Source organism: Lactuca virosa, chromosome 3 (genome assembly GCF_052849685.1).
Source record: "Lactuca virosa cultivar CGN04683 chromosome 3, Lactuca_virosa_CGN04683_v6, whole genome shotgun sequence".
NCBI classification, from domain to species: domain Eukaryota; kingdom Viridiplantae; phylum Streptophyta; class Magnoliopsida; order Asterales; family Asteraceae; genus Lactuca; species Lactuca virosa.
The window spans coordinates 79589789-79599827 of NC_136428.1; the positions used below are offsets into that span (position 1 = coordinate 79589789).

General features: G+C 37.7%; 1 non-coding gene across 1 annotated transcript; it reads left to right on the forward strand.

Annotated features, from left to right (window-relative positions):
* Positions 1–896: 896 nt before the first annotated feature.
* Positions 897–969, forward strand: TRNAF-GAA (transfer RNA phenylalanine (anticodon GAA)). The gene has a single exon. It is a non-coding gene; the product is annotated as a tRNA-Phe (tRNA).
* Positions 970–10039: the final 9070 nt, after the last annotated feature.

The window sequence follows — 10039 nt, forward strand, 5'->3', positions numbered from 1 at the left end:
AAGCAATGAGATATGAAAACATAACTTCAAAGAAAAATCACATTTTTTGGAAGCAATCTTCAAAGAAAAAAAAAAAAAAAAAACATTGATTCAAGACAAAAGAATCCAATATTTGTCGTATAGATCTACTCAATGCAACATTCGTTATATGTCAATTTCTCTCGTCTGAAAAATGAATGATTGTTAACAAACAAAAATGTGGACCATTTATAACATTTTTCCTTTGATGGATTACTTATTTTCATTAAGAGATTTGGCTAGTAAAACAGCAAGATCGTATTTGGTTATAGTCTAAAATATCTCATTTGGACAGATGTAGTTAATTATACCGGAACTGTTAACTTTTACATAGAATAAAAGAACAACGGGAGAAAATGTTGAAATAAAAGTTCTGATCATCTTTTTCATATGGGTAATTACCAATTTTCTTCTTACGATTGATACAAACCGGAAAAAGGATGAAGCTTGAAGAAATCAAAGAAATCTGGAGCAGAGCAACCAAATAGAACCCTAGCAGTGCTGTCAAGCACGAGCACCACAAACAACTTCCTCTCCGTCGCTAACGACATGAATTGAGAATACGAAACTGCCGTTAAGAAGGTTTAGAAGTAGAGCCACAGTGAGGTGAGGTGAAATTGCAGTGAATTATAGATGGCGCCGCGGTGTTGGTTTCCGGGAGCGTTCTTTCACAGATGCAGCACACTGTGTAATGCAAGGCAGTGTGATCAATGGCGACGACTGTGTATATGGTAGTAGTCCGTTTGTTCCGCTTCCATGGCGATTGCTGATGGCCGAGGAACAACAAACTATGGTGAGCACATGGGTAAAAAGGATGATTTTGCCGGCAATAAAAGTAACTAGGAATTTAATAGATAAGTATGACATAAAGTCAACAAGCGGGGATAGCTCAGTTGGGAGAGCGTCAGACTGAAGATCTGAAGGTCAGGTGTTCGATCCACTTTCACCGCATTTTGTTGTTATTATTTTCGCTTTTGTTACTTATTTTTTCCCTGCAGCGCTACTTTCATTTTTTCACATTCTCTTTACAACATAATAATACATAAATAAATCAAAATATGTCTTGTATTCATCTTAGATGCTATAAACCTTTAACTAGGGCTGTGCATGGGTCGGTTTTAGACCCAACCCAACCCATAAATGGTCGGTTTTTGGTTTTCAGAACCCAATAGGATTGGTTTCTGGTCGATTCGGTTTTTCGGGTTCTGAGGTCGGTTTGGGCGGTTTTTCGGTTGCTTTGGTTCAACCCATATATATTCACGGGTTCTGGGTTTAAACCCATGGGTTTTGGGGTTTAACCCATTTTCCATAAATGAAGCAACAAGTTAAATACTTCAAAAAACACCATATTTAAGTTAAATACTTCAAAAAACATAAGTCGTACAATAAATAGTCTATTACAAGTTACAACTAAAGTCCGAAATAGTCTATTAAAACCAAAAAACAATCAAGTATTGGTCGGTTTCTCGGGTTGGATGGTCGGTTTCTTGGGGCGGTTTGTCGGTTTTAAATATGGATCGGTTTCTCGGGTTGGATGGGTCGGTTTCTGGGTAAAAACCGAAACCGAACTCGATTTTTCAGTTTTTAAAAAATTCAAACCCTAACCCGATTTTTTAGTTTTTGCTTCGGTTTCGGTTTTTTCGGTTTCAGTTTCGTCGGTTTCTTGGTTTGGGTTTGCTCGCCCCTACCTTTAACTAACTTCTTTTCAATATTGATCCACCTTGTAGACGTATCTTCAACTATGCTTTGGATTCAAAATTCACATATGGATCCACTTTAGATTTAAACATGGATCCATTTGAATTGAAGCAATGGCTTGAATGAAGAGAGAGATACATTGGTTTTCTCAAGTGACCACCCTTGCCGTTCGGGGATTTTTGAGGTCGGGGTGGTGTACATACACCCACTACGGTGCTAGATCACATCTCAGTTTTACAAGAACTAAAAATTAAATTGATAGTTCATTTTAGAAGTTTTTAGGAAAAGAGAAAATAATTTAAGAGAGTAATAAAATTTATGTTTTGTTCAAAAAAAAGTAACTTTTTTTTGCATACTATACCATTAAACTTGTTAAAGTGTTCAAAAAACACCATTACTACATGTAGTAGCAGGTTTGATGTTGTTGATGCACATTTTTGCTTAATTAGACATCTATTTCTTCTTCTAAACCATTGCCTCTTCTCCTCATTAAAATCGAGCTTCTCCTCCTCATTACAATCAAGCCACTGATGAGTTGATACACCAAAAGGAGAGTTCACGGGCGAAGAGATGGATCCCTACAACAATCATTGGGTTTTGGCGACAATATATTACTGCATCATGTTTACCTACTTCACCGGTTTAGGTATGACCTAAATCAGGCACCTTGAGTATGATTTCACGATTTTGCTTAGTTTGTCTCATATATCATCTTTACGCATAGTCGGTGCGACTCTTCCATTTTTATCTATAATTAAAGACCATATACGGTGTATCTTTTATTGCACATCGATGGCAATATTTTGACTGCTTCATATTCTGATTTTTTACAACAGATTATAGCCACATTGGGGAACAAGTTCTCCATATTTAATCTTGGAAACTTGAACTATTTTCTTGGAATTATTGTTACAAGAAATCACCATGACATGTTTTTATCTAATGGAAATATGTGTAAGATTATGATTTTCCCATAACTGGATTTCCATTAAACGAAGTAATATATACAAAGTACATTAGGCTCCATTGAGCTCCATAACACAAATGGACTAACTATAAATTACATACAGATGGGCTAGACTAAATATAACAAATACAATAAATACATATACACTAATCCGTCCCGCCAGTTTGAGCGGGAGCTAGAGAGCAGAAGATTAAACTGGATCTGAAATCCGTAAAAAGATATGTTGGAAGCCCTTTGGTGAAGATGCATGCATACTGAAGTGAAACAGGGAGATGAAGAACACAAAATTTTATTAGTGACAACCTTGTTACACACAAAATGAATACCTATCTCTATATGCTTGGTGCGCTTATGTTGAACAAGATTGGACGATAAGTATACAACACTAGCGTTGTCACAATAGACAATGGTCACTTTGGTAAGTAATGAATGAATCTCTTGAAGGAGAATTTCTAGCCAATAGGTTCCAGCTACAACATTGATGACACCTCGGTATTCCGTTTCAGCACTAGATCAAAAGACAGTCTTTTGTCGCTTCGAAGACCATGATAAGAAATTGTCGCTAAGGAATACACAATAACCACTAATGGATCGTCTGGTGGTGAGGAATCCCCCAGTCTGCATAAGAGTACGCAATAAGGCCTATAATAGAGGAAGGATTGAGCTGGAGCCCATAATCAAGAGTATCGTGAACATAACGAAGAATTCGCTTTAAAGCATGAAGATACGATTCCCTCAGATCGTGCATAAATAAACATATTTGTTGCAAGACTTAGCATAAGTTTGGATAGGTAAATGTAAGATATTGAAGTCTGTCTGCCACAATGTGATACATAGTAGGATCCGAAACTGGAGGGCCAGAGGTATCCAATTTGGATTAAGTGTCGGCTGGAGTGCGTCAGATGTTGCAGCCAGACATGTTTGCCCTCTCAAGTAGTTCTAGCGCATATTTGTGTTAAGAAAGAAATATACCCTTGTCATCCCGAGTAGTTGCAATACCCAATAAATTTATAAACCTCTCAAATCCTTCATGACAAACTCATAGGCCAAAAGGGAAATAATGTGATTCATAAGAGACATTGATGAGGTGGTGAGAAGAATGTCATCCACATATAGGAGTAAATACACTACATCAATGTCCCTGAAAGATATATAATGAAGAGTCACAATGAATATGTGTAAATCCAATGTGTGTGATATAAGAAGCAAAATGTTGAAACCAAGAACAATGGGCTTGTTTCAAACCATATAGAGATTTTTGTAGACGACACACATAATTTGGGTGAGTCTGGTCTTTGAACCCGGGTGACTAATGCATATAAGCCGTCTCATTCAAGTGGTCATGCAGGAAAGCATTATTGACATCAAGATAATGAATATGCTAATTATATGATACAAATAGGTTTAAAACAGTGCATATATAAGCCAGTTTAACAACCTGGCTAAAAGTCTCATCACAATTAATCACGATCTGTTGACTTTTTCTATTTGCAACCAATTGTGCCTTATATACCTCAAGAGATCCGTCTGCCTTGTATTTCTTACGATATAACAACATAGAACGAACTATATTTTCCTTGAGAGGACGCAGAACAAGCACCGAAGTAGTGTTAGTAATAAGAGCATTAAATTCATCCTTCATGGCAATGGTCCAATTCAGGTCTTGAAGATCTTGAAGATGAGATTTAGGCATGAGTAATTCGGTGGTGATGTGAAGATTAAGCCATTGAGTGGCTTTGGAAATACTAGCACGAGATCGAGTGATCATGAAATTGAAAACTAACAAACAAAATATTTCTAGGGTTTCATTACTGAATCATAAACAGAGTACAATTACAATAAAAGAGAAAGAATATATATATATATATATATATATATATATATATATATATATATATATATATATATATATATATATATATATGACAGCTAAAAAGGTTAAACCTTAAACCTAGGTATAGGGCTAAAGGGCCAAATAGGGCCCGAACCAGAAAATGCCTAATAACTTTATTATTCTAACATCCCCACCCCTCAAACTCATAATGTGATTGTAACGCTTGGTCCAGGTATAAAACAATTCTCGTTATTTTTTTTCAAGAGTGTGGAATGGAACTCGACGAGTTGGGGAGCTCCAACTCGTCGTGTTGGAACTTTTCTGGCCGCGGATTTTAAGTGGCCAACTCAACGAGTTTGGGGGTCCCAACTCGACGAGTTGGCGCAGGGGGAGAAAACCCTAAATTTCGGGGGCTGCACCCTTTATAAAGGACTTAACTCTTGTGGCTGGCCTCCCTACCAGCCTCCCTGTCGAAAGAAACCCTAGATTCGTATTCCATCTTGCATCTTGAGTATAGTGAGCTTAAAAGAGTAGTTTTTGGTGATTCTTGAAAGGAGCTTGGAGGTGAGAAGCATCTAGTTTGAAGGAGGGGCTTTTCTTCAAGGGCAACATCTTTGAGGTATAAAGTCGACACCTTGACATGTAGTTATCTAGATCTCCTTACTTGAAGTTTAAGTTTGATTTTTTGGGTCTTTGGTTGAGTTGTCCAAAAAGAAGAGGATTCCAGGGGTTGATATGGTAGACCTGACCCCTTCATAACCTCTTGAAGCTTAAAGTTACAAACTTTATTGGTCCCTATGTCCTATTCATGCAATATGTCCATTATGAAGTCATAAATGAGCCTTAGAGGGTATTTCTAGCATGCATGGAAATAAAGTTGGAAACTTTACGTGATTTGCCCACCTTGGGACATCAGATCTGTGTTTTGGAGCATCGGAGTGAGAGTTTAAGGGCTTAATGGGTCAAGACCCTCTTAAAAGGACCTAGGGTTTGAGTTTGAAGCTTTATGGATGGTCCTTGAGGATAACGTTGGAAACGTTACCCTTCTAGATATCATATTTGAAAGGGATCTGAGGTTTGGAGTCTTTGGATTAAAAGGAAGAGACTTAATGCATTAAGAAGTTGGTTTTCCGGCCAAATTGACGAGTTCATGAGTGAACTCGACATGTTGGTAGGACTTTTCACGATCCGACCAGTGAACAAGGGAACTCGACTAGTTGATAGTCAAACTCGACTAGTTGAGTCAACTCAGAATGTTGACCTTGACTTTGACTAATGTTGACTCTTAGATTTTGAAGTATTTGAAAGGTTTTGAGCATTCTAACACTCCTATGGTGTACATGCAACCCTAGATGCTTTGGATCTATGTTTTCTCTAATATACATGCAAAATTTCAATATCCCAAAGCATCATCCTAACTAGCATACAATGGAGTATCTTTACTACAAATTCTAGTTAGATGACATAGCTTTTGTTGTAGTTGGAAGCCTTGGACCTTTAAGAACTTAGTGCCCCAAGTGTTGCACCTTAAATGGAATCACACAACACCACCAACAATGGAGGAACTTGAGAGGAGGTTACTTGTGTTGGATTTTGAGCATACTAACACTCCTATGGTGTATATGCAACCCTAGAAACCTTGGATCTATGTTTTCTCTAAAATACATGCAAATTTGATTTCCAAGGTTTACAACCTAACTAGCATGTTACGGGGTACTTTTAATACAAAACTTTAAGTAGAATAACATACCTTTCTTTTGTGGTTGATTGCCTGGAGTTTTAGAGCCTAGCACCAATAGTGTGGATGCTTCAAGTGGTGTCACAAATCACCCAAAACAACTTGGAAATACTTGAGAGAATATAATGCTTGCTAGAATCGGCCCACCCTTGTTTCTCACACACACTAGTTCCAATTCTAGAACCAAGGCCCTCTTTATATAGTAAGGAGGATTAGGGTTACACCCTAATACCCATGACTTCTCATTTACCTAGGATCCATGGGTTAAAAGCTCCATGGACTATCCATGGACTTCCATATACTCTTAGCCCATCCTAAATAAATCTTGGCCCAATCCATATATATGAAAGAGTCCATATTTAATTAGCCTCTTTTGATCTTTAAATTAATTCCAAAATCAATTCTTGATCAACATTAATTAAATAATATGATTTCATATTAATATATTATAACTTATAATATATTAATAGATCATAAACATCTTATTCTCAAAAGTATATCCATACAAATTGTTAGGTGAAGTGCAACCCAAATGGACCATGCCGGGTCGGGTCAAGTTCATACCAAATATAGTTACGGACTTAGACACCTTATCCAACAGTCTCCCACTTGGATAAGTCTGATAACTATAGTTGCAAGTATAACTTCAGGAACCAACCAGCAATCGTAGCTCTTTAAAACTCTGTTGAACTATGAAGCGCCATTTTAGATAAGTGACCATATAATCCTCTGTTCACAAAATATCAGCCGGAAAAATACATGGAACAATGTCATACTTATTGTCCAGCAGTTGTTTCTCGATCTCTAATTTGTTTGACATAGAACTAAATTGAACACATCAATCAGGTTCTGACCGGGCCCGACACATAAGCCAAAACCAAATCATCGAGGGGACCAGATATCGCTTCTATTGCTAGAAGGAACAGATAAACTTCGACTCATATGCTTGTACTAACTACTAGTTGAATTATGCACAAAAGCACGTTTTATGACATCATGTTACTGATGCGTTTTCGTATAATCAATAGACAACCAACTGATAGTCAACAACTCATATCTCTAGGTTTGAAGATATATATGATATTACCGTCTCACGATCACTCGAGATAAATTCCATGAAGTGATACAAGTGAGCATGGGTTTAATCCAATACTCATACCTTATGAATACTCATGAGTGTTGTAGCAACCATTGCAATGTCTAATGCACCTTAGACAAATCATACAAGCCAAATTCATGACAGTCTTAATTCAATACCTACTTCCAATGTATGACCGACTGTGGAGAGTTTTGAATAATATAATTATTCAGGAAGTCAAAACATGCAAAATTGAAACAATAGTAAACGATTAACATCGGATAGTAACACTTTACTCATAAATAAATAACAACTTTTATTTAATCATCAAATGTCAATTACATTTTACAAGTTTCAGAAATCTAATTATTAAAACTAATATCGTCCCTCAGCCCGATGCTTCTTGCATGCTACAAATGCCTAACCCTAGTCAGTCCTTTCATGAGGGGATCTGCAGGATTCTCTTCTGACGATACCCTCTTTTCCACGAGGGGTCCTTCTTCTATCTTGTGTCTTATGAAGTGATATTTTCTGTCAATGTGTCTGGATCTGCCATGATCTCTTGGTTCCTTGGCTAAGGCAACCGCACTATTGTTGTCACAGAAAATCTCCATAGGCTCCTGTATAGCTGGTACAACTCCAAGGTCTCCAATGAAGTTCTTCAGCCATATCGCATTCGTTGCCGCTTCACTTGCTTCTATGTACTCTGATTCACAAGTAGAATCAGCTACTGTCTCTTGTTTGGAACTTTTCCAAGTAATTGCTCCTCCATTTAGGGTAAAGACCCAGCTTGACTGAGAGCGGAAATTATCCCTATCAGTCTGAAAACTAGCATCGCTATACCCTGCTACTCTCAAGTTATCACTCCCACTGAGGGTAAGAACCCAGTCCTTAGTCCTCTGTAGGTACTTGATAATATTCTTTACCACAGTCCAGTGAGCCTTGCCAGGGTTTCCCTGATATCTGCTGACCATGCTCAAAGCAAAGGCCACATCATGACGAGTACAAGTCATAGCATACATGATCGAGCCAACAGCGGAAGCATATGGTAATCGACTCATCTCAGCTATCTCAGCCTCTGTACTCGGACGCTGAGTTTTACTCAGTATGGCATTATGCTGGATCGGTAACTCCCCTTTCTTGGAATTCTCCATGTTGAACCTCTTCAACACTTTATCCAAGTAGGTACTCTGACTAAGTCCAATTAGTCTTTTACTCCTGTCTCTCAGTATCCTTATCCCTAGGATATAGGCAGCTTCTCCAAGGTCCTTCATAGCGAAACACTTCCCAAGCCAGGACTTAACCTCCTGCAAGGTTGGGATGTCATTTCTTATGAGTAGTATGTCATCCACATACAACACCAAAAAGCTTACTATACTCCCACTAGCCCTAACATATACACAGGACTCATCCTCACTCCTCGAAAAGCCAAACTCTTTGACTTTCTCATCGAAGCAAAGATTCCATCTGTGAGGTGCTTGTTGCAATCCATAGATGGATTTCTCAAGCTTACACACCCTATTAGGATATTTAGAATCGACAAAACCCTCTGGCTGATTCATGTAAACATCCTCAACCAACTTTCCATTAAGGAAAGCAGTTTTGACATCCATTTGCCATATTTCATAATCATGAAATGCAGCAATGGCTATGTCACACCCCCAAACCAGACGTCAGAAACGTATGAGGGCTCGCGTGACTTAAATTGAAATATCATCACAATGAATATACATGAAACATAACACATTCATCACCAAACATTACATAGTACAACTGGCATTGTTTACATCAAGTACATGGTTTACATTACATGATCCTAAAATATAAAGTGTTTGGTGATTAGCAACTACAAAAGAAACTTTCAACACACTGGATGCTTCCTTGTTCTAACGATTACCTGAGAATACAAGTTATTTTGAAAACGGTCAACATATATAATGTTGGTGAGTTCATAAGTGTGTTTGATGTAAAATAGTTTATGTCGTTCCTAAAACCCAGAAAATCCGATATTTTCTGTAATAAGACTTTTCATGAAAATGTTGTGATGATCCTGTAAGTATATGCGTGAATGATTTCAAAACGTGTATAAATGAGTAGTTTTGCATTAGTTTTTGAAAGTACAAGTGAATAAGATTGGTTTCCCCGGAAAACCCGATGTTTTCCGTTAAAAAGTTATGATTGTTTTGTATTATTGTATCGTCACAGCGAATGAATATGATTTCCCCTGATTACTTAAATGATATCGGATTTCTATGTGAGTCGTTATAACCATGTATGATAATGACTAGTTCGTCTATCTTGGCATTCTAATGAACACCGGGATTGATCTTAAGATTTTGTCACCCTAGACTGGCCGAGTCTAACTGTAGCGAACATCTTAGGTGTGGGGGAGTCACCCCCGTATAGATCTATACACAAAATCTCGCTCTCCCTCTAGGAGACTTTGATTACAACTACAGACTACGACCGACACTTATTGGTGTCACCCGTTATTACTCACTTAATCCACATGAATTTGATTAACCTTGTTTAATGACCTGATTTCAGTTTACTTGAAGTGAAGGTAAGCCTAACAGACGAGGAGAAGAGGACTACTAGGCCCTACTAATTTTGTATGTTATTTAAGGCTGTCGAGTATACCATTGAGGGTCCGTTAAGCATGTAATTGGGTCACAGGAGGCCCAATAACATGTATTATTTATGTTG